Genomic DNA, 27,203 nt, shown 5'->3' on the forward strand with positions numbered 1-27,203 from the left:
TAATATCAATATTTCGTCTGAATGTTTCAACCAGAAAGTATTCAATGAATCAACGACATACCAGTGTTTGGTTCCCAACCATCTTCAGTGAACATTATCACAAGGTCATACAATTTATCGTCATTGGTAAGATGAATGTCCCAGGAATTCGTTTTCATTTGATCTAATTCAAATACTTTGGTATCTGTAAGAACAATCGCAAATATATTTAGTGTGCCGAATTCTCACTGAATTTGTGAAACCAATTTTTTCCAAAATGCCCAAAGAGAAAGTGGAGGATTCTGACGAATCTTACCTACGTATCTACTCTCCATTTGCGTCGTATTCCCGGGAAGCTGTGGATAGTTTGAATTAAGTACTTCCCATTTGTTAAAGATCTCATCATCATCATCTATAACATCCTGTAGACATGTATTAATACCAGATTAAAAAAACGCCAAAGTCATTCGGAACACCAATGGTCACTTTGGTTATTAATTTATTTTGAAACGAATTTGTTTTATTTGTGTTCTATATTAATTAATTTTGATCAGAAAAGAATATGGGACTTGATTGCAATATTATTTTAATCTGAATCGTGACCCTTGTCCTCTTTGGTTTGTTATTATTTTAGTCAAAGTTCATTTCATCTGGGATAATACATACCTGTTCTTCAAATGTACTTGCTAGACTATCAAACTCGTCGATTTCATCAATATACATGATGTAAGGGCTTGACATAGATGGCGTGGTTTCAACATACGCAAAATCGTGGGTACTACTACCTGTAACTTCGGGGGTGCTTGTGCTTTCACCATCAGTTGTTAATATCAAAGATCTGCTCTGACGAATACTAGAAAGTGAAGAAGCATTTTCTATTATCAAATCTTTTGTTGTAGCATCGCTTTCCAATACAGAAGCCGACGTTTGCTGTGAATCATCAGTGTTCTCATGTTCACTTGTAGTAACCGTGGTTCTGTCTGTGGTCTCAGTAGTTGTCGGATTTTTACTAACTATGTTAGCAGCATTTTCTGTTGTCATCTCCTTCTTCATGGTTGAGGTGGGTTCGCTACTCGATGCAGAAGTTGAAACGTCAGTGGGTTCATTTTCAGTTGGGTACACAATGGTGCTACCAGTGATGTCATCAATTGTAGTACTAGTAGTAGTTGGAGACGCGTTATCACTAGTCGATGCAGAAGTTGAAACGTCAGTGGGTTCATTTGCAGTTGTATAAACAGCGGTGCTACCAGTGATGTCATCAATTGTAGTACTAGCAGTAGTTGGAGACGCGTTATCACTAGTCGATGTAGAAGTTGAAACATCAGTTGGTACATTTTCAGTTGTGTAAACAGTGGTGCTACCAGTGATGTCATCAATTGTAGTACTAGCAGTAGTTGGAGACGCGTTATCACTAGTCGATGCAGAAGTTGAAACGTCAGTGGGTTCATTTGCAGTTGTATAAACAGCGGTGCTACCAATGATGTCATCAATTGTAGTACTAGCAGTAGTTGGAGACGCGTTATCACTAGTCGATGTAGAAGTTGAAACATCAGTTGGTTCATTTTCAGTTGTGTAAACAGTGGTGCTACCAGTGCTATCATCAGTTGTAGTACTGACAGTAGTTGGCGACACGTTATTGGTGCTAGATGATTGCGTTGTAGATCCATATTTCTCTAAAATAATGGTGTCATATAATAACAATGACAATAGTAATAATAACAACAACAATAATAAGAGTAATTAAGTTGTACATTATTTTGATCCAAAGACAGTGATTACGGGGCAAAATGAAAGATGCACAGGGAAATTGTTTACTTTAATTTGTCTTCTATTAGGAGTTATAAGTGGGACGTTCCCCATGGAAGAATTAGGGTGGCGTGCAGTTCCGGCCAATCAGTGTCGATGTCGGCACTACGGGGTGGGGGAGTGGGGGGTTAAAGGGCTGGGCGACAGATATTTTCTTGCTCCCTGTTTTCCCCCACTTTTAAGATTTAACAGCCTGATTACAAAAAAAATCCACTTTTGCCACCCCCAAACGAAATCCACTTTGCCCTAATGTCCCCAAAGTCCCCCCCCCGCCCACCTCGTCGCTTATACCGCCTGTGAGGGAGGCAGTTTGTTGGAAAAAGTCTTAATGCAGTGAATAACTTGCCAAAAATGCCCATGTGTAAATAACTTTTATGTTACCAACATTATGTACAATTTTACAAATTTTACACTGTGAAAAGTAAGCACTATCTTAACAAACAAAATAATGTAAATGTAATTCATAAAACAAATAGTTATTTAGCCCGAAATTTGTGAACATTGCATAGTAATATCTTTTTTTTACGCAAATCGGGCAATTTGTTTTTAATAATAACATTTTAGACTGTACAGTAAAATATTACATTTAATTCATACAAATTTGGAATTCTACATCTACCTGGGGGTTGACTCCCATGGGTCTACCTATCTAAACCCACTGATGATAATAAAACTAAATATACTAAATATAGGAACCACCTTAATAGTCTCCTCCGAATTGCCAAGAGATCCTTTTTCACCAAAGAAATTGAGCTCCATAATAATAACATGAAAAAGATGTTGTCTACTTTGAACAGTCTACTTGGAAGAAACAAACATTCTAAACTCCCTGATTTTTTCACTGATAGCTCTGGTACCAATATCACTAATCCACATGAAATTGACACCAAATTCAATGAGTTCTTCACCAACATTGGAACTAACCTCGCTGATAAAATTCCATCTCCTGACAGGGATTTTCAGGCTCGATCCACGCCTTCCATAATGAACACTATTTTTCTATCTCCAACAACACCAGATGAACTAACTAAATTATGTGCAAAATTAAACGCTAGTCATAGTTCGGGTGTGGACGGCATCAGCACTATTCTATTAAAATCAATTATTAATAATATCAGCAAGGTCCTCTGTCATATCTTTAACTGTTCAATCAAAAACGGCATTGTTCCTGACAAACTAAAAATTGCCAAAGTAACTCCAATTTTCAAGTCAGGGGACTCCCATGACTTTTCAAATTACAGACCCATCTCAATTCTTCCAGCTATTTCTAAACTACTTGAAAAGGTTACATATAACCGAATTTATGACTTCATTTCATTTCACAATATCCTTAGTCCCAGACAAAAACGTTCCACCTACATGGCTATCAATGAACTCTACACCAAAATTACCAATTATCTAGATAATAGGCTCCATACAGTTGGTATTTTCCTAGACCTTAGCAAAGCCTTCGATACACTTAACCATGAAATTCTCTTAAATAAACTTGACACTTATGGTATTAGAGTCACTGCTAATAATTGGATACGCAGCTATCTTAATAACAGACAACAATATGTAGTTTTCAATCAGATTTCCTCTGATATGACATCTGTCACATGCGGTGTACCACAGGGATCGATATTGGGCCCACTTTTGTTTTTAATTTATATTAATGACCTTCCTCTTTGTTCCAACAATGCGGAATTCGTCATATTTGCCGATGACACCAATATTCTTTTTTCACATAAAGATCAAAACTCCCTTGAAACTCTAGTTAACCATGAACTTCTAACCATATCCAACTGGTTTAAACTAAATAAACTTTCCTTAAATATCAAAAAAACTAATTTCATGATTTTCAAAAATAAATACAGTAATATTCATAACAAAGATATTAAAGTTCTCATAGATAATCACATTTTAGACAAAGTTCACACAACCAAATTTCTAGGCATATTAATTGATGACGATGTTTCATGGAAATCTCACACTTCCAATGTATCCAAAATGGTCTCTAAATATAATGGTATTATCCGTAAGGTTCGCCCCTATCTACCTCAGGAATCATTACATACACTTTATAACACCTTTGCTCTCCCCTACTTATCCTACTGCAACATTATCTGGGCTGACAAAAATAATTCCCATATAAATGCATTATTCCTTATACAAAAAAAGAATTATTCGGACATGCACCAACTCTCTTTGGCTTGCCCATACAGACCCGCTTTTTAAACAACTCAATACTCTCAAGGTGCAAGATATTTATCTCCATCAACTCGGAACATTTATGTTCCAATACCACCACAATCTCCTCCCAAAAGATTTGTCCATTAATGAGTTTTTTAGAACTAACAAAAGTATTCACCATCACCATACTAGACAAGCCAATGATTTCCACGTTAAAATGTCCAACACCAAATTGGCTGATAATATAATTAGTATTCTATTACCCCCATGACCCATTATTCAAAATCGCGCACTGTGATTTGTTGAAACGCGTCACGTGACAGACCATTAATTAGCGATAAAGTGTCAAGGGCAACGAACTTTATGTTCTTCTATCATCACAGCGCACAGCAGAGCGCACAGCACACCTGCTTATGTAGGGAGAATGGAATGTCAGGGGTGTGTTATTGTATGTGCATACCTGCTTATAGGGGAGAATGGAATGTTAGGTTGTGTTATTGGAATGTGCATACGCTTTGGCTACGCGTATGTGCTCCACCTTGAGGTAAACAACTTGAAATATTTGGGCAAAAAAATTGATATTTTCTATTTAAATCACACTATTTTGTAGTAATAGAATAGAAATAAAGGGTGCAACATTATCCTTTACACGCAAATAATGTGTCCTCGGCAGTAAAACGTTTAAATAATGGGTTCGGCTGCGCCTCACCCATTATTTACGTTTTACTGCCTCGACACATTATTTTCGTGTAAATGATCATGCATTACCCTTTATTTCTTAATTCAAGGAGCCCTTTATTGGAACTCACTTCCCCAGTCTATCAAATCTTGTAGTTCAGTACCATCTTTTAAATCCAACTCTAAAAAAATCCTCATCAGCACATATGTACAACACTGATTAGCCTACACCTGCAGTTGTTGTTTTTTGTGTTTTTTTTTCTCTTCTCATTTGTCAGGATCTACTTTCATAAAATTAATTCAGTATATATTTTCCACATCAAATCGGACCCGTTTGTCTGTCTGCTTGTATTGTTCCAGTCTTTAGTTATAAGTATTATTATTATTTTGGTATATTATAAATATGCTATTTGATAAATTTTGTCAGCTCGCTTGGCCTTGTATGCAGACTATCACTTTTGCATTTAATTGTTTTTTGCTCTGCAGAACTATACACCATTTACCATGTTAATTTATCATTGCATTAAATATCTTGGTGTAGATTTAATTTACAAAATATTACATTAATTAGTTACCTGCTATGTAAGTAACTTATTATTTAGACTCGTTGCACGTGCACGTGCAATCATGTGCTTATGCTTTCACCCGGGCTTAATACATTTTTGTTTATTGTACCGTAATACTTATGTCATGCCTGAACTGTTTTATATTATATTGGGATTTTACAACCCCTTTACACCTACTGTGTAGGTTTGGTTGTTATTTTCACCATCATTACTCATTGGTTTATAATTGAAAGCTTAGCTCTTGTAATAATAAGTTTAATATACCTAACCCACAAGGCATATATCTTGCTATTGTATTTATTATTATTCTAAATTGTGTTTATCATAATTATTTAATACTAACTTTTGTAAAGGGTGCCACAACAACACGCTCTGCGTTCAGTGGCATCCTCATCATTTTCACCATATTGTACGATGTTTGTAAAAGCTTTTTTATATTGTAATTATTTAATGGATGGAATTTGATGAAATAAAACTGAACTGAACTGAACTGAACTGGTGTTAGTGGATTTTTTCTAACACGGTGTGTATACCTGCCCTGGGGCAGGTGCTGCGCGAGGATCTATATAGTTGCCGTGAAAAAGGAGTAGTTCTTCACGCGTTGACCGTGATAGAGTCGTGGTATACTGGTGGTGGTGCTTATTATACATTGGGTGTGTATTGAGGTTCGTTTGTATAATGTTGTATCGTAGGAGCAGCAGTAATGTTCCGTGACCAAATCATGAAGGTTCAAGAGTGTTTTTGGCTTGCCCGAAAGATGCTAAACAACTTGGCTTGGACTGCCCGCTTCGATATGTCCGTATAATAAGAAAAAGCCGGGAGAACGGGTATGGGCACACATACAATGGCGGTTTGTCAGCACGCTTGTAGTGAAATCGTAATAAAGCACCGATGTCACAACCGAACTTGTGGTGAACCAAAGAATAATTTGCTCTATCTGCGAAGCTACGACGTTATTGGTTAGGTCAGCACCACTTCGGCTGGGGCCAATCTATTAATACGGTTAAGATTGTACAATTTCAGTTAACCGTATTTATGGACCATTCACAAACACTTGTTAGCGGAGGGCCTGATGTAAAAAAAAAATCACATATTTTTATCAGGGCCCCCTTACGGACCTAAATAAATTTCAGACACCCTCTCCCCGGTCATGAAAAATGTACATTAACCCCATACAAAATAGTCTAAACCAGGGGCGTCGCTAGACCAATATGATTCGGGGGGTGTACAGTATGGTTTGCAGACGGAAATTTATTGTAATTTGTTGACCCAAATTTTTTTTCCAGGACGACGCGCAGAAATCTAAAAAGTGTGTGTGTGTGTGGGGGGGAATAGGAGTCAACATTTTTTTCAAATAATTTTTTTTAACTACATGCACCAACAATAGGTCTATTACGTTAGAACAACACAAATTCTTAAGACATTAATCTTTTATATGGCTCTCACAATTTGCCGACAATCACACATACATTTGACTACATTTGCCGACAGTCACATGGTTTTGCCGACAGTAGTCAAGTTTTGCCGACAAAATTTTGTATCGGGGGTGTCACCCCCCATCCCCCCTCCCCCCCCCCCTCTAGCGACGGCCCTGGTCTAAACTCATGTTCTACAAGAAAAATTTAAGTGATTTCTATAAAGGCCACCCCTTCGGAGGAATACAAATGTTCAAGCCTTCCCTCCTCCGTTTTGCATCACACCTCCCCCCCCCCCGCCATTACAAGTGTTCCTTTAGTATTCCCAAGAGTTCTGAAATATTGCGACATCGCACATGAAAACAGACACTTGTGCACAACCAGAGAAGATCCGATTTAATCAGTTGAGCTGTTTCAATGAGTGTTATCTTGGTTTAATAGCTTTTAATGGGGTTAAGTCCTGCAAAGGTCGAGATGAATTCTACTGTAGACATGACTGCATCATGATGGGTGTCTCCCCTGCAATTGTGGAGTGGGTGATTGACGTCCTTTTCTCCCGTAAGCAAAGGGTTAAATACAAGCAAACCTTTTCTGAATGGGTTATTCTCTCTGGAGGTGTTCCACAAGATACCAACATGGGACCTATAACCTTTCTTGCCATGATCAAATATGCCTTGAATGATGTCCAGCATACAAACAATAGAGTCTGGAAATACGTCGATTACCTGACAATAGGTGAAAATCGGGCATATAGTGATGATAGTTCAATCCAAGATAATCTTGATGCCCTGTATGAGTGGTCTAAGAGCAATAAATTGAAGTTGAACCCTTCAAAATGTCAGGCCATGCAAGTTTATTTTGGCAAGAAAGCTACCCCACATGCTACCCCATTGATGATCTTAAATTAGCTGTTGTTGAGAAGGTAAAACTCCTGGGTGTTATGATCCAAAACAATTTATTTTGGGATGAACAAGTTGATTCCATGTATGCGAAGACCAATCGTAAACTCTTCATGCTCCGCAAACTAGAAGCATCTCTCTCACCTGAGGAGTTGTTATTGGTGTACAAGGGGTACATCCGCCCTGTTTTAGAGTATGCCGCCCCACTTTGGCATTCTGGTCTTACTCATAATCAGGTTGCCCAGCTTGAGAAAATTCAGAGACGTGTTTGCAAATACATCCTTGGTAGAAAGTATACTACCTATCATGCAGATTCCTTAGCTACCCTTGAACTTCATTCGTTGTCTGAGAGGAGACAAAACATCTGCAAGAATTTACCCTGAAAGCAAGCACGTCTGTGAGGTTCTCACCCTGGTTTCCACCTAGTAAGTATCAATCCCACGTGACTCTCAGAAGACAACCAAAATTTGGGTCTTTTAAATGTAGGACCAACAGAGAATAGTCCCCTACCCTTTCTCACCAAACTCCTAAAAGCAATGTAATTTTTTTTTCTTACCAGTCATTTTTTGATATTGTTCCAAATCCAGTCAAGTGCAAATTCTAATGAGTTCTTATTTATTTTCATGATTTTAATGTTTTAATTATTATGTATGTATTTTTCATAATGCTATTTTCAATGTAAATGTCATGCCATTCAGCCGTTGGCTGCTATGTGATTTTTTAATAAATGAATACATGAATACAAAAGCCACCTAAGTCCATGCGAAGTTATTTTGAGAGAAAAACCCGTGTATCATTTTAATTCCTTCAGTTAGATTTACCTGGTCAATATGGTAAGTTTTACGTGCAAATGAGTGGATTAACCTGTATATGGTATGACGATTAGCATTTCAGGGACTTCGTGGGGTTCATTTTAAATTTTGGACTTAGGTGGTTTTTTGAATCATATACAAAGACAACAATGTTAGAATGAGATTACCACTAGTAAGATAATACAAAATAAAGCACACAGGTATGTATAATGTTGATAAGCATTCTGCCATGTAATATAAACCACACACTTTCCTTTATTAAACCCATTTTTTGTTCAAAAGTCATTCTCTAGCAATGAATGTGATACAAGTGAACTTTTATACATACTGGATTTCAATCAATGTGTTACAAGACTCAAATCATGGAATTGGGTGATTCTTTCATACATGCTATTTTTCACATGCCCAATAGACACAGAGAATGAATTTGAGTTAATCTTTCATGCATATGACAGGCCTATGTATAGCAACAATTTCCCATGCTTAACTCAATTTGGCCCAAGTATGGACTTAGGTGGCTTTTGTATTCATATATTCAAATATACAATACAATACAATATATAGGCCCCAGCCCAAACTGCGTTGACCTTTGACACGTTTCTGCCCATAAACTTTTCAAATACAGCAATTACACTATACATTTTTAGATTCCATATGACTAGACAAATACTTGTATAACAGAATTGGGATAGACGTATGTTTCGACTTTTGACCCCTGTTTAATCTTAATTGACCCTTACTTACAATTCCAGAACTTTGAAGAAGAAGTCAGAAACATTTTTAAACATTTGTTACAACGATCTGGTCACGGAACATTAGCGATGTTACTCTACTAAATACATGATGTATGATGTAGTGATATTAATATTAACATGTTAATTAAGCCATTTCTTTATAAGATGAGTTGATCACACGAGACCGGGGGACTCAACTTTAGAAGTGACGATATGTGCATGCCAATAGGTCCCCTTTTTTGAAGTCGAATATACCCGATGACTTAATTTTTTAAAGTCATAGATCGTCACAGTATTCACACGAGAAAACAATGATTGAAGGGCGTCGTACCGGGGCGTCGTGTGGAAAATTACCAATCTTTCCAAAATGTATGATGAAAATGTTCCCCAGAATCATTCCGCAACGTCGGATACTCGGCTAGTTTATAATGTGTATAAATCAGGCTTTTTTTTTAAATTTAATTACTTACTCATCATTACATGGATGCTATAGAATTCCGTGCAGTCCTCCAAACCAGTAACATACATTGGTAATGTTCCACTTCCATTCTTTGCAACTGCCTTAAGGCCGTAGTATTTTTCTATGAAAAGTATCCTATCGCGTAGAATAGCAATGTCGTATATGTTAGAACCTGCGTCGTATATTGTTTTCAGGTCATCTACATTTGTGACCAAGTTACTTGCGTCCAGCTCGTATTGCACTATGACGTATCCCGATGAGTACAGTTTTCTCTCTGAAAGAATTAGGTTATTTAATGAGCGTTACGGATGTAATCTTAGTCGATGTATCAAATAAATAAATAAATAAATAAATAAATAAATAAATAAATAAATAAATAAATAAATAAATAAATAAATAAATAAATAAATAAATAAATAAATAAATACAATACATAAAACAACGTAATTATGTTATAACAGCATGATTTTATAAATCATGCTGTTATAACATAATTACGTTGTTTTATGTATTTTACAACCTGTCTCAAAAAAAATTGTGCAAGTGAAAAGCGCCCTTTCTGGCAATTAGAAAATACCATTGTGACATAATGCTTACATCAATGTCAAGGGCGTAGTCTTAGCTAGCAAATGCCGTTTGTTCTGTTCAATTTGCTTGTTTTAATCTCGAGATATGTTTAGTTAAAGACGAAAGGGTAAAATCACAATTGTGCCACTTTTACTAGAGAAGAGGGCTTTACATGTAACAGTGATAGCATTAAGTTTATCAAGAGTTCCTTCGTGAAATCAAAAGAATGCATCAATTACATAATACAAAATATTTTGACTGTTTTGACTGTTTTTACTGTTTCATCATGATGCAGGAATGATAATTCTCTTTTTCCACTTAAAAGAGATTAAAAGATAAATAAATATTTCACATTCTGCTGTAAAACTTAAATACATGTGGATGTCAATGATTTTATCAAGGTAAATACTGTTCTCTTAGTCACTTAAGACATGTTTAAAGACAAACAAATATTGCGCACTTATACATATTAAAGGATAATAAACGCGTATTACTTGTTGGGAGAGATATTAGAAAAAAATAGTGCACGCGTGCTGATGTTGATGCGTCTAATGCATGCGCCCCGAAAGGGGGAGTGCATTAGATGCATCAAAACCAGCTATCATTGATTTACATGTACAGCTCTCTTCCCTAGTAAAAGTGGCACAATTGTGATTTTACCCTTTCGTTGCTAAATAAACATATCTCGAAATTGGAACCAGCAAATTGAAAAGAACAAACGGCATTTGAGAGCTACGACTGCGTCCGTGACGTTAATGTAAGCATTATGTCACAACGGTATTTTCTAATTACCAAAGAGGGCGCTTTTCACTTGCACATTTTTTTTGAGACAGGCTGTATTACACGCTCTACTATCTAATAGTATCGAGCACTATCTTCAGCTGTTTTGATTAACTATATATTAAATAAATAAATAAATAGATAAATAAATAAAATAAATAAAAATACATACATTAATTAATTGATTCATTAAGTAAATAAATAATCAATTATTTTATTAATTAAGTAAGTAAATAAATAAAACGTGGCACCCAATCTGTACAATTTTGTTTTCAAACAACCATAAAAAGAGTACAATTATGAAGGTAATAAATAAATAATGCTTAGTTAAGTAATTTAAATAAAGACAAAAACCAATTCAAATTAAGCTTAGTTTGCACCAGATGTCTTGTTACATAAACAACATCACTGAGTTCAATGATTGTGTTGGTCAGATTCGTTTCAAAGCACATAAAAGTGTTTCTCTGGCAATAACGATTCAGAAAAAGCATAGTTTGGCCTATCTACTACTGCGAATAGTCTTCAAATTATAAGCAAAACGGTCAAGGTCATAACCCTGTTACCCTCTTACCAAATTAATGGGACATTCTTGACGGTGCAAACTACTCTTTGTTTGAATTGTTATTCAAATCATACAATTAGAGACCATGGAAATTGGAGCGGGTTTTTTTGGGGGGGGCGGTAGGTTTTGACCCATGTGGAACCCAAAACGTGACCATTATCCCATTTGTTTATGAGCCATACATCTCAGATATACTACCCAGCTAACACACTACGTATTCACGACGTTCGCTTACGTTGGACACAGGTTGTCATTTACGTTGTAAACACGTAAATCTGTGAACTCGTATTCGTGTAGTGACAACGTTATTTTGGACGTTGATATAACATCATTATGACGTAGTAATGAAGTTGTTTCAACGTTGATGCAATGTTTGACCAGACCGACCTGGTGACAACGTTTGAATAATACGTTCAGAAAACGTTACACAAATACGTATCTGAAAATAGTTTAGATGTTGACACCATGGAATGTAAATTCTTCCATTCCAAGGAGATATCTCTATCGTGTCGTCTGACGATCGCCTTTAGGCGTAAAACTCAAAGTAAAGACTTCTATTCCTGAAATTCTAAACTTTAAATTTTTATACGCTCTCCCTTTTTGGGATTGTTGCCGGATGTTAATATAATGTCATAATCACATTGTCTGGACGTATAAAGCACGTGGATAAAACGTGGTTTAAAAGTCAACTCAGATACAACGTCATCTACGGACGTCGTTAGTACGCAAATTAATGACGTTGTTTCGACGTTATTACGTTATTACAACGCCGTATAAATGTCATGGTCTGACCCCGATACAACGTAATCTACGGATGTCGTAATTACGTTAATTTGTGAACTCGTATTCGTGTTGTTATTTTCGAACGTTGATATAACGTCATAGTGACGTTGTTTCGACGTTCACAACTTGACGTCGAAACAACGTCGTAATGATGTTACATTAACTTTCGGGAATAACGTTGTCACTACACGAATACGAGTTCACAGATTTACGTACTTACAACGTCCATATATTACGTTTTTACGACTTTATATAACTTTTAGACAACGTTGTAACAACGAAAGCTGGGCTAAGGAGAATTGTTTTAGTTTTAGTAAACAATTTTTCTTCTATTCTTTTAGGTCACTTTATGATATTAAATCTGATTCTGGACCTTAATCACAAAAAGTTTTTGGATTTTAATGCTACTTGTCTAACGCATAATATTCGCACTCAATAGTCCATAATAGAAAACCAAGTGACTCACGTGCGTTATCGATTGCTATACCTCTCGCATCATATAATCCCGGTATAATATTAGTAACAACGCCGCTTCCATCAACTGCTGCCTTTTTAACCGTGTCCGTGTTATATTCTGCCCAGTAGACCAACCTAAAATTGTGGGATATTACCTTCATGTAAACCTAATGAACTAGCATAGTATCAAGGCATACTGGGTTCACATGATGTAACTTCACCTTTTGGTATACTTCAACAACTATTTTTGATGTGTTCTCTTGTTTTAAAGTTTGTAACACATACTGATTAGTCATGCATCAAATAAGCTGCTACCATTGTTGCTATCATTTATCATTTTCACTGAAAAATACAGCAATCAGTGGCGTAGCGACGGGGTGGGGGAGGGGTTGGGGCAGAGGGGCCGTGTGCCCTGGGCGCCACCTTGAGGGGCGCCAAATTGACCCATTCAGCATTGATTCTGCGCCCCCTCCAAGTGATGTAAGTCAAAATTCAGCAAAAATACTGATTTGAAATATCAATTTATGGCCGAAATTCAATGGAATTCATTAGAAAAAAAACTACTCAGTAGATTTTGTGAAAATGTTCACGCGCTTCGCGCGTAAATGTTCCAGTGGGGGTTATGCATCATTTGCCCCGGGCGCCACACGTCACAACCCCTACCTACACCACTGACAGCAATTTTTGAAATTTCCTGCCAAATAAATGTTACCTTTTTGTATATAGGTTTTTATGCATCACTTTTCGTTAAAGACCTCTTTCATTAACAGCACATGCTTGATCAAAATGAAATGTTATTTTTTTTGTGTTAAATGACTCAGGTTTAGATTTTCATTATTTACGTTTTTACACATTCCAAACATGTTTTATGGTTAGGTGGGAGAATTTGCAAATTTCTATGGATGGACGAAGGCTCAACTTGTTACAAGCGGACATGTAAGTAAAACACCACATTATATTCTGGTACCGAAACCCAAAATGTCGTCTTAACCCAAAAGTAGCGTCCGCACAATGTTTTTGTGTTGTTTCTATATCGTCAAGACCTACTGATTCAGACACTGACGGATGCCTCCTAAGCACCCTTGGGCATTTCGAGATATCCAGGATTAAAGAATTTTGCCACACCTCTTGCAGCATGTGTGGAACTCGTTTGACCAACAGCAGAGAAGAATTCTTGTCAACAGTATGCGAAAGAGATGCTTGAAAGTCATCTCACATGAAGGAGGACCTATTCTTTAATAGAAGACATTCTATAATTTACAACATTCATTTTAATTTACTCAACCATAATGACAATTTTTTTTAAATGTACGGCACGTAAAAGAACATTGCTTAAAGTGAAAAAGTTTGCCAACACACAATAAAGCTTATATAGAAAAATTTAACATTTTTTGGCCGAAAATGTTATAAATGGCTGTATTTCTCAGTGAGGATGAAAAAAGGTAGCAACAAAAAACAAATCACTTGATTCATAACTATTCAGTATGTGTAGCAAACTTCACTACAAGATATTTGACCGAGTAGTTGTTGGGTTATATCAAAATATAACAGGGAACTTTTTCACCTCCTTTGGGATTTTATGACACTCTATTTATGAAGTGCTAATGGTGTCTATTCATCATCATCCTTCGGCTGCGGAGCAGGCGACTACAAGTTTCCTCCAGCTACATCGGTCTTGAGCCATTGCTGATAGTTGACCTTGACTGAGCACGCTGTCAATATCCCTCAAAAGACACTGGGTGTATTTCCAGAACAAGGCTCGTTGCCAACCGGTTTCCTCTTGCCATGAGTTGGAACATACAATGCATACTCTTTTACTGCCTCATCATCAGGCAATCGGAGTATATGCCCCACAAATTTCAGTTGACGAGTCATGGCTTTCTCAACAAGTGGTGCTGTCTCTGTCAGATTTTATATGGTAGAATTTGGTACTCTGTCTACTTTATTGATGTTCAGCATAATACGGTAGCAGGATGTGCCAAATGAGTTGATTTTATTTTTCATATCCTTAGAGATAATCCACGACTCACAGCCGTATAGTGAAATTGTGATGCAGATTGTGTTAAACAGTGAAATTTGGTTTAAAACCACAAGTATTTCACTTGTCTGGGGCTGGTCAATTATTTTTGGCCACCACTACACAGGGAAACATTTAAAACGCTCAAATTTCAACGAAAAGGGTCCCAAATTTATCGTCATGTACAAACAACCCAAATAATGATAGTTATCACATCTAGGATGCTTTGTTACTTGTGACCAAAATAGGTCATAGTCAATGGTCTGCAATTGGGTTGACCTCATTGCCGGATTTTATAAGCGTTCTAGATAGTGCATATTATTCCTTAATTGACTTTTTTACATGACGAGCAATTTGAGACTATATTAATTGGAGCATTTCTGGCAAGACCATCAACTCTTAGCTTCATATTTTAACTCTAAAATGGTATGTCGCATATGGGTCAAACAATTTATTTTCTGAATAATTTAAATGATTGGGATACTGTAGTTTGATTTTAAATCAAATGTAAGCAAGTTTGAAATTTAACCCCTGTGTTGTCCTTTAATTGTCCCTTACGCCCTTAGAGTCACTCTTTTTTTTTGGACCATGTCAAGTCTGGTAATAGACAACCTTAGCGCTGCATAGAACATGTGTCATTAGATCCCAGAGGAGGTGCAAAATATACCACACGATACACACATAATGTACACGTAACAAATTGTATCCATGTGGGTCATATGGGCATGGTAAATGCCGTGCTGGGATGGATACTCTGTACTACAGCATACGTATGGGCACGGTGTACCCAGTTGTCGAAATACCATGTACTTTAGTACAGTGATAAATACGTACTAAAGTGAATTTTAACCAACAGAGGGCGCTATCACTGTACTAAAGTAAATGGTATTTTGACAACGGGGTACACCGTGCCCATACGTATGCTGTAACACAGAATATCCACCCCAGCACGGCATTTACCGTGCCCATACGACCCGTATGACACAATGTGTTACGTGTACATATGTGTGTATCGTGTGGTATATTTGCATACTTTACAAATAGGAACACAAATGTTTTCTAGTGTACAACACCTTTATGTTAATCAAACATGTATAAACATTGATATGGCAAAACTGCTATGATTATATCTGTAAAGGTCAATAAAAGATTGCAATTAATGTAAACACGTCAGAATGAGTCGCATTGTGTATTCTGCTGGCTAGTAAGTTCAAATAACGCATGATAAACAATACAAATATAAAGGATGCTATCTTATTTTTGTAATAACTATTTCGATTCGTGAAATGAGTCTTTTACTTACCCATCATGTCTGTTATAATCAATTCCCCATGGGGAGTCAGCATTGCTGGTAAAAACAACGCTGTTCGACCCATCCAGATTGGCTCGACTCACTGTGTGTTTTTCCCAATTTGTCCAGAACATGGTGTTATTGTGAATGCAAATTCCTGCCGCACCTTCTGTTTCTGGATAGGAAATAATCAAACATTAGTACAGATAACAAGAATATGTTGGCCAGCTATGATGGATCGGCTAATATATTTCGCAGACAAGAAACCATACTGCAGTTGCTGTCCGTTTTCCTATACACAATACACAGTGCTCTTACCATTGACGCGTGACCTCTACAAATAGCGCACGTTAAAAGTATGAGGATTTGCCTAGTTAACGTCGCTGTGTGAAAAAATAACCAGCCGATATTAAAAGTATTCTTCTAAAATTCTAGAAAATATAGTTTTGTAACATGTTCTAAATTTTTAGCTAATTTAGATGTTTGGAAATATGCGTACTTTGGTGTTTTAGTGTATGTTACAGGTAATAGTACATTGCCTAGTTAACGTCGCTGTGTGAAAAATAACCGGCCAATATTAAAAGTACTCTTCTAAAATTCTAGAAAATATAGTTTTGTAACATGTCCTAAATTTTTAGCTAATTTAGATGTTTGGAAATATTCGTACTTTGGTGTTTTAGGAAGGATATGTAAACGACAGATAACACCAACAAATATGAAGAAATTATTTCCAAACCGTATTAATTCAACAATCATTGTTGCTCATTTTCAAGAATGCTGGTTAACAAAAAGCAGGCCATTGTCTCATTTCGTGAACAAAGGTGCACATACCATTGTTTCCTTGCGTTTCCTTTATAATCGGTTACCCAACTGAAGCTATAAATACCAGCTCATTGCGATACCGCCAATATAAAACAGACACATGTGCACAACCAGAGAAGATCGGATTTAATCAGTTGAGCTGTTTTCAATTGGTGTTATCTTGGTTTAATAGCTTTTAATGGGGTTTAAGTCCTGCAAAGGTCGCGGTGAATTCTACTGTAGACATGACTGCATCATGCAGCTTTTCCCGGTGACGCAACATGAGAATATGATGGTTTGGTGTGCAAAATTACAAAGTCGTCCAGTTGACCAGCTACCAAAACTATTTACTATTTACCAAGACATTTACATGTTTTTGCTGAAATAAGCCGAAATAAGGGAAAATTGTGACTGAAAATGGCTAAAGGATGATAAACATCACAAATTTGGTGAATTTGTCATGCATTTTCGGTGGAGGTAAGCAACTATTATGGCAACACTGATTTCAGGGCGTTCGTCGGACGGGCTGATTAGTAAACATATACGTCCGAAGATAAAACAAGCCGTCTCGGACGTGCAGACGTGCTCTAATTTACTCCAATAGGTAATGAATAAATAAGAAATGAACTTGCCGGTAGTTAAATTATGGACTGTTGTTACGTCTGACCCATTAGAGTTGGCTTTAAGGATCATTGTATCCTGCGTGATGTAAATATCACCGGTTCTGTGATGGTGGGTAATACCGTAAGGAGCACTGTCCAACGAGATTATTTTACTAAACTGCAAGTAGCTTTGGTTGGAATGACAATCAGCTGAGTAGATGCCATATGTATATTTATCACCGTCCCATCCCTCCTCACATCCAACGAATACTGAAATCATGAAATAACGAGCGTGTTCAACTTCTTGATTTTCGGTTCTGTTGGGGGCCTATTTTATATCAGAACGGATTAGCAAAAGGGAACAATAATATATAAAATTATAAACATTCTGTCGCATACTCCAGTTATTCAGCCTACACTCTCAGAACATTGGATAAAAAATGAATGGGCAGAAAACAGTTGGTTAAAAAATGCCCAACAATGGTTAAAATTCTTGAAGTTGGGCAAAATACAGTTTAATACATGGTTGGTCAAACCTGTCAATATGGTATTTACACAATGTAAGTTAAAAAAAAAATCCTTTTCCCGCCAATAAAGTTGGGCAAAGTATGGTTTTGCCCAACCATGGTCACATGGTGTTCCTTTGCGAACTGTGATTGTTCATTGTGTTGGGCAAAAATGCATTTCAGAAAACAAGATGGCCGATATGAGTGGCTTGCTGCAAAGCTGTGGATCGGGGTCTTCAAGATCTGTTGGAGACATTTGAAGGTAGAAAGCATCGTAAGTCTTGCTCACAGTCTGGCCTCGCACACACTTAAACTAAGTGTTATACCCGATAAAATGTTTATAATATAATTTCCTACCTTCAAATGTCTCCAATTGGTTAAAATATGAACAATGAAATGAACTTCCCATTCATAGTGTTTAACCAACTATTGGTTATATTTTGCCCAACATGCTTTGCCCTGTTGGTTGGTTACCGTAATGTTAACCAGGGCTGTCAACTCTCACGCATTGGCCGTGAGTCTCACGCATTGGGTCACTTTCTCACGGTCTCACGCCAAGGTAGTATAATCTCACGCCTAGGTAGTAAATCTCACGCAAAAAGCTGGAAAATGAGTAAAATCTCACGCATTGTCATGAATAATTTGTGGCTCCTACCCCCCCGCTTTTAAAATTCTCGAGCTGTGGCTCAAATAATCATGGTACAAAATGAATATTGGAGTCGGCAAATCCCGGACGCCTCTGTCTCACGCCAAGCAATTCCAAAAAGTTGACAGCCCTGATGTTAACCAGTAGTTGGTCAATGTTTTTAACCAACCTGTGGTTATATTTTAACCAACCCAGGTTGGTTAACAATATAACCAACTGTTGGGCTGTTCACTGTAAATACATGGTTGGTTAAAATTTTAACCAAGTTGGTTAAAATTTTTAACCAATGTTCTGAGAGTGTAAAACCTATCCGTTAAGGGTATCAGATTCGTATTTGTGTGGGATAGGTCTACCCAAGATGTCTTTACCATGACGCAACACACAAATGAGTCGTAGAAATATCTCCCACTTACCCTTATCTGCTTGACACATGTACAGGGAAAGTAAAATACCGATTCCTTGAACCATCACATTCCAAATGGTCTGCATCCATTTTCTTTCAATTGATTTATTCATACCTGCTTGCAGCAAATCTAATTGTCTTTTTTTTATTGTTTTTACTATATTATAACACCAGTTTTGCCAACTGTCACAGAAAACGGCGAGATATCAAATACCACCAGCTCCGCTCGTTTTGTTGTCATCGTGGTCTTGGTTCGTTTGTTTGTTACCATGGTGATGTGATATTTCATATATATTTCATATCATCCTCTCTTATATTTTTCAAAGTATGCTTCATGTGTGAATAACAAACGATTTTAACGTGGTTCATCATTAAGATAAGTGGTTTTGAACACTAACGTTCAGAAAATATGTAAAAATAAATGGTGATAAAAATATACCTATCATGAGCACCATGCATCAATGCATAATGCCACGTATAAAACCAGCTCCCGTATATAGTTACTATAACACACATCCCCTTAGACACACAACACCCTCTCAGCCCCCGACAACCCCCCCACACACACACCCCCACACCCAACACCCCCCCCCCTCCCTCCCGGTGTGTGTGCAATACTATGTGCATTGTCTCCTGCGTATATTGTTCTCCTGCTTATTGGAACTTTATTATTATCTTTTTTATTTTCATCTTAAGTTTCTACTACCGCACCTTAAATTTCGTCTCTTTTTAGTCTTTTACCTTTTTCTTCACTGTCTTTTGCTTCTTCTTAATTATCAACTACCTTGGTAGGATATTGGAATTGTATACTAATTCATATCAGAATAGTAAAAATGAAATTTAAAAATATCTTGAAATAAAGCGATATAGCCATATGAACACAGGAGAGTATGCCTGATACAAACTTATAAATAATTTAGTATTTTGCAAAGCAGCTCGCTACGATCGATTGAACAAATTGATGGTTTTATATAAAAAATACAATTTATCATTCTATTGAGTCTGGATCATTTCCTCTTATCGGTTAACGTCTACGTTAGCAACCATATATCAGGAATTGGGCCATGATATCCTCCATGACGACCGCTCCTGTGCAAAATAATGACGTCAGTACCATTTTTATCTGTTTACAAAGTAGATTACCATGATGAGAAGTTAGTTATACATACTTACCTGTAACTTACTTTACATATTATTACGCTTACTTGCTTACATATCCTTACTTGTTTGCTTATACTTGCATGGTTTGCTTGCTTATTTTCGGTACTCTAACTAACCTTTGTATTTTCATATTTCTAATGTATATAACTAATAATTTTTTGGTTCATCCCTAAGAAATTTGAAAACATTGGTACTAAATTTCGTGGATCGAAATCACCTTATATAATTATTCCAAAAAATCCTCTCTGATATTAACCTGCCTGAAAAAATATAGAATAGGGTATGACTCGAATGATAAAGCTATTAAGGTTTCGCCAATGTTAAAGGCAATTCCATTGCCATGATCATATCAATGTATGAAATTGAACCAGTTGACACTGTAATGCGTTATTTTTGCCATGTATCGTAGTAAATAATATTATAACAACTTGTCACGGGAAACAATTCAGCTTTTGATAGCCGGCTGCAGAGCTGCTGGTTGTGCATGGTGATATATATATATATATATATATATATATATATATATATATATATATATATATATATATCAAATAACCTGAAAACAACGAATGCTACTTATTTCAAATATTAATTCTAATCTCTGCCGTCTCTCTCTCTCTCTCTCTCTCTCTCTCTCTCTCCTCCTCCTCCTCCTCCTCCTCCTCACCTTCCCCTCTCTCCCAATCCCTCCTCCCTCTTTCTCCGTAGTTGGGTGTCCGCGCATCTGTGTGTTCATGTGTCTTTTTGGGTTATAAGTAAATGCAAAGTTAGATTAACTTTAACGGACATCCAACATCAGGTAAGTCTACATTACTGTTTTCCTGCAGACGGCAGCTTACAAACCATGCTTTGGACCAAAAGCTTCAGTTTTGTTTAGTGTGTTGGGGTTTTTGTGTGTGTGTGTGTGTGTGTTTTTGGTTTTTTTTTGGTTTTTTTGGTTTTTTATTGGTTTTTTTTGGGGGGGTTGAGTAGGTGGCACCTGTGAGGGGGTGGGGTGTGTGTGGCCGGTTGAAATGAGCGGATGTTTGGAATATGCGAGCGAAACAAAATCCTGCTGACAGCGTATGCAATAATTTGCACACCCACTCTCGATTGAAACAATTCCTGTGCATTCAAAGTATAGTGTATTGGATCACTTTCGATCCTAGCATCCTCTTTTTTATATTTTTCAGTAGCTATCCTCAAAAAAGCTTATTCCCAAAATTTCAGTTAATTCCGATTTTGCGTTTGCGAGTTATGCATGATTATGTGTATTACACTGCTCCACAGGCCACTGTTGCAATTTCGTTCAAGTATGAAAGAAAGAAAGAAAGAAAGAAAGAAAGAAAGAAAGAAAGAAAGAAAGAAAGAAAGAAAGAAAGAAAGAAAGAAAGAAAGAAAGAAAGAAAGAAAGAAAGAAAGAAAGAAAGAAAGAAAGAAAGAAAGAAAGAAAGAAAGAAAGAAAGAAAGAAAGAAAGAAAGAAAGAAAGAAAGAAAGAAAGAAAGAAAATTAAAATAACTCAAAACATAAAATAGAAAAGAAACAAAAAACAGCAGCAACACCGTTCTTGCTGATGCAACAAGTTATACCACCGTATACCTATTATATATTATCACTGGCAATATCATATAGATAAGCTCAAAGCATGTGCTCTATGTTTTTCACGTGAATTTATTAGCCTGGTATCGCTTTAATTTTTGATAATCGCATGGTAGATCGTTTAATTGCACTAAAATGCACCTTAAGTGGAAATAGACGGATGCAAAATTGCTAAATAAGTAATGAACTGCCATGTCACATCTACTACCAAAATTGATTAGACTTAACTAAAACAAGATCGAGCTAAAATTTTATGTTGACATTATTTTTTTTTTCGGTACTTTGTTCACTTGTTATCTGATCTCTTACTTTACCTTGAGAAAATAGGCTAGCTTTTTAGCCTGTTTACATTCCATCTTGCGCTTGACATGGTTAAAAGTCCACTCGGGATAGCCACATTGCTTAAGTGCGTGCTTGATTTTGCCTTCTTCTTGTTCTTTGTCCTCCTTTTCTGATACAACACTGTTCATCTATTTATGATGAACAGGGCACAGTGACATCGCCCCGATATCTTCATAGTAGAAATCGCCATGGTAGGTTGAATCCACAGCCACACATGGCTATTTTATTCGGACCTTATGAGATGCATATTATTAGCGAAGTGACCAGACTAAGGCTATGACAATAGACGGAGTAATTGATTTCTCGCTGTGTGAGCAAGCTTGTATACGACATTGCGGTCAATGGTTAATATACTGTCTCCACTTGAGTGAGTGCCGCTATAGCCTGCTGCGCTAACGACTATAATATCTGTTCAACACGTATTTTCAAGTGTATGAGACCACATCTGGTTAAAAAAAAAAAAATCATTTACGGGAGATATTCATCATTTTCTAACCCAGACTCCGAAGATTTTCGTCTGATATCAAAATCGTGCATAGCAATTCATGTGTATCGATCCCGTGTATTCATTTTAATGTCTCTGCTGCACCAAATAATTATTAGCCAGGCGATGTCGGTGTGCGGGGTGATGAGAAGCAAATTTTAAATGCTGGTCTGTATGTGTGGCTTTCCTGTAGACCAGTAGCTTAAAGCCATATTATAACATTTGCTGAGGAAGATGCCCTCACTGAATTTTTAAAATTCCTTTTTACACGATTAAATTGTACTTTATTAAACCAATATACCCTGCAAAAATCAAGACTCTAAGTGTTGTAGTTTTGTCAAAATCCGTGATTTTGAATTAAAGGCTGATTCAGCGCTTTATTATTACGACGGAATTATTAGTCGCATACACGATGTTCATAACACACAGTACGTCACGGCGTGGGGGACGGTGATATACACAACAAAGGGTCGTACCACAACATGACCGAAGGAGTGGTACGTATTGGCGACATGTGCGCTGGTAGTAAATTCCAATTTTCTTTGCTTTGCCGTAGTTGTTCGGCTCAAAAATAAAAGGGATATATCTGACAGTAAAAGCTAACATTTTATGGCAAAGAAATACTAATCTATTTTGTTTGAAAATGTTATAATATTGCTTTAACAGAACCATCAGGTTTGCGCACAATCAACGTGTCTAAAAACGGTATGGATCTTTCTTGCTCTTTCTCGTTTGTGAATTTGATACAAGTTCGCGACAACTGGGGAAACCGGGCTACCCATAGCCGCACCAAATCGCTGCTTGTATATTTGTCCACGAAACAGAAAATGTGTGGTGGTTAGTAGGCCTACTGTGATGTGCCCTGAGTAATTTAATTTAATTATTTAACTTTGTTTACAAGCTGAAAGTATTTCATGGGATGGGAAACCCCTTGCACTGTTTGTGTGTGAGGGCATGTTCTAGGGGAATTCCCTGTCATCAGATGATCAAAACAAACTGAATCAGAGTTATTAATGTCATAGGGGATTTTCCATATTACTCAATATTCTGTGCATCCACCATCAGGGGAATACCTGATAACAGATTGTGAAATGGACATGATTTTGGAAAGTCCCCAGGACGTAAATGTGACAGAATGGTCTATTAATAGATTTTGGGTTTTCTGGTGTATAAAATCTGGAGGCTTGAGTGGGGACTTTACAGAATATCATGGGAGATTGTAAGCTCCACATGTGTGTGATGGTCTTCGTGCTTCAAAAAAGAAGTACATTTTAACCAGTTTATATAGCCAATAATTAGGCTATTTTAATACAGCAACGAAGGAGATTGCGAGCCAACAAATGTGCTCTTCCTCATCAAAGGATTAAAGTTCTTCTGTCGAATTGCTGGAGTTTGCTGGGTTTGTGAAAGCCAGCATCTGTCAAAAACAGCGGAGCTGTGTTAAAGAAACCTGTTCCCTGGAAAAAGAGTGATTGGTGAAAGAAACACCATTTTTGGAGAAAGCAGCGCAAGAAGATAAGTAATGGGAGAAAGCAGCATAATTTTCGCGCAAGGATATTTATAAACGCAAGTGTACACTGGACTTCGCTGATTTTTGCAGGACACGTGAATAAGGATATATTACATCAGTCGTCCAGAACATTGCAAGAACTCTAGGATCACCAACAAGAAAACCGCTGGTTAAGTATAGAATAAAACTATGATTGTGTGATTTTATATGCAATATTGTTGTTATATATGTACCAAGCATACTTTGTTTTCAATTAAAGACTTATATTTTGTTAGCTGAATCAAACAGTGTATTTGTGTTGTGCATTCGTGTGAGTTCGGGAAAAAGGTGATTTTGGCCTTGAGTCAGTACGACTCGTAACAGTACAAACTTCAGAAGATCAATAATGTCATCTACCGCGAGTAGAGTCCGTTTGTGCAGAGTCTTATCCTGTTGTTATCTAGCTTTGATGACATTAAGTGATTCGTCGATAGGCGTATTGGTAAAAAGTGAGACGACGCACCTAGGTTTCATTATCATTGAGGTATAGGACTTTTTATTTTTTCGGAGAAGAGCAGGTAGGGCAACTACTTGATTATATTTCTACATGTTCATGCTACATACTCTGAAAATTTTAGAAAATTCGCACAAGTCCGTTTTTTTCAAATCACATTTTTGTTCCTAAAATGGGGTTATAGCGCCCTCAACGGGCACTCTCTCCATAGGGCTACATGTAAAGACCCGTTATAGACAAATGGCCCTAAAATAAAACGGACTCGTGCGAATTTCCTCAAATTTTGCATATGATGTAGATTTAACATCTGGAATGTAATGCAAGTGATGTCGTTGCTGCTCTTCTAAATTCATTTTTAAAATGTCCGCCCCAGACCAAGGTGCGACGTCATGCGAGTTAAAGATTTCACCTTCCTCTATCATGACCTCTGCTAGACTTTCCGCTAAATCCTTTGAATTGGTGACATGATGTTCAGTTCCTCCCACCAAAGGCGACAGAATGTCCGCTAAGGCTCTCGATGTTTGATAGCCTATGGTCCCTGTATAGTCTACTATCGGTCTCACTTTATTACCGGGTTTGTGTATTTTTGGCGTGCCATAGATTCGCGGTATATTCTCCGCCGTAGGAAACAGAAGATCATACTGATATTTTTCAATCTTCTCTTCTTTTTTTAACTTGGTAAGTATGGCTACCAGTTCTCTTTTGTAGCGTTGAGTGGGATCAGAAGGCAACAGTTCGTAGGCCCTATGTGCGCTCATCCGATAACATGTAATGAATTTTGTCCTCATATTCAGCTGTGTCCATAAGCACCGTAGCTTTGCCTTTGTCTGCTGGCAGGACGAGTATGGATTCTTCCTTCTTAAGATCTTGAATAGCAAGCCTTTCCTCTGCTGAAATGTTCGATTTCGGGGGGGGGGGGAGCATTACGTAAAACACCAGCGATTTCGGATCTGAGAACCGTGGCTTCATTGTTGGAAAGCTCATGACACGCTTGTTCAGTCGCTACAATGTATTCCTCGTATGGGATCTTTTGGGCGCCGGTGAGAAATTCAATCCTTTCGCCAATACACTTTCCTGTGGTTTGGTAAGCTTATGCTTCGATAAATTAATAACCCATTTCTTGAGCTGTTCACCTAAGTTTAATTCAACATTTGTCTCGGGTATTTCGCCGTCCTTTCGAAGTCGGAGTAAGTTGTAATTTTTCCAACTTTGGTTGATGCCGCCATTTTGTTTTGCAAAATTCAGTTTCTGTTTTGCGAGTCACGTGATCGGTCACCTGACCAAACAATGTTTCCGGAAACCGGGAATTTAATTCGGTCTCAAATTTCGTTTACTGATCTTTAAAAAACTGTTAATATTATTGGTGGTGACTCTGATTCTTTCGCAAACAAGTTAGTTACCCAGCAAACACAAAACGTTTTCGACATCATTCGCAAAAGGTTATAAAAGGTTGCCAGAAAACGTTTAAATGTCGGGTTATATAAAGGGTATATTAAGAGTATAAAACGTTTTCATAACTGTAAAAAACGTTTTTGATAATCTACTGCTCAGCAAACAAAAATGTTTTACAGAAAACGTTTAAATGTCGGGTTATATAAAGGGTATAAAAACGTTTTAATAACATTCCAAAAACATTCTTGAAAACTTGATACAAAACATTCTAAACAGAATGTTATTTTGGGGTTGAAAAAATATTTTGCGAAAAATGTTTGCCCAAAATATTTTCAATAACGTTTTAGAAATGTTTTCACGACCTTTATATAACCCGACATTTAAATGTTATTAAAAGGTTTTGAAAAAAACATTTTAAGAACATTTCTGTATTTGCTGGGTTCAAATATTTTAACATAATGTTATTTAAGTATTGACACAATATTTGGCAAAAATGTTTGCAAAAATAGTTTACAATAACATTTTTTGAAAACATTTAAAAATATTGTTGTAGTGTGTTTTCATACAAAACGTTTTAAAACGTTATCATGACCTTTATATAACCCGACATTTTAATGTTATTAAAACGTTTTTACCTAAACCAAAAGCCAAAATATAACTTATTTAAAATGTTTTTAAAACGTTTTTGTGTTTGCTGGGTAGTTAGTGAATTAGTTAGCCTCTCAGCCACGCGCAATTGTTAAATGGTGTTCACTTTATACTTGAAGTCGATTCAAGACCAAAATATGTGCCCAAAGTGCACTTTTCCGGGGGTGCTCCCATTTTGGGGGTCAAAATTTGTTTTTAAGTATTCTGTGGCTAAATATGGTATATTTGGTGTCTATTTATATAACATGGAAAATCTATTCTGATAGTTTTTAAAATAGCTGCCTTATGCTCAAAAATCCAAAATGGCGCCCAAAATGCCTTTTTCCGGGAGTGCTCCCATTTTGGGGGTCAAAATTTGTTTTTAAGCATTCTCTGGCCAAATATGGTACATTTGGTGTCTCTTTATATGTTTTCGAGCATGACAAATCTATTCTGATAGTTTTTAAAATAAATAAATAGCTTCCTTATGCTCAAAAATCCAAAATGGCGCCTAAAATGCAATATTTGTCCAAATTGAAATATTTCCCCATGTAGGAACATTTTAAAAATGATTTTAGTACTTATTTGCATTGTGTGGGGTGCAAAGATCACAATCAATCTATTTTCAAAATTCAAAATGGCTGCTGCATATCCAAAACTCAAATTGGCGGCCAAAACGA

This window comes from Amphiura filiformis, chromosome 10, assembly GCF_039555335.1.
Source record: "Amphiura filiformis chromosome 10, Afil_fr2py, whole genome shotgun sequence".
Lineage (NCBI taxonomy): Eukaryota > Metazoa > Echinodermata > Ophiuroidea > Amphilepidida > Amphiuridae > Amphiura > Amphiura filiformis.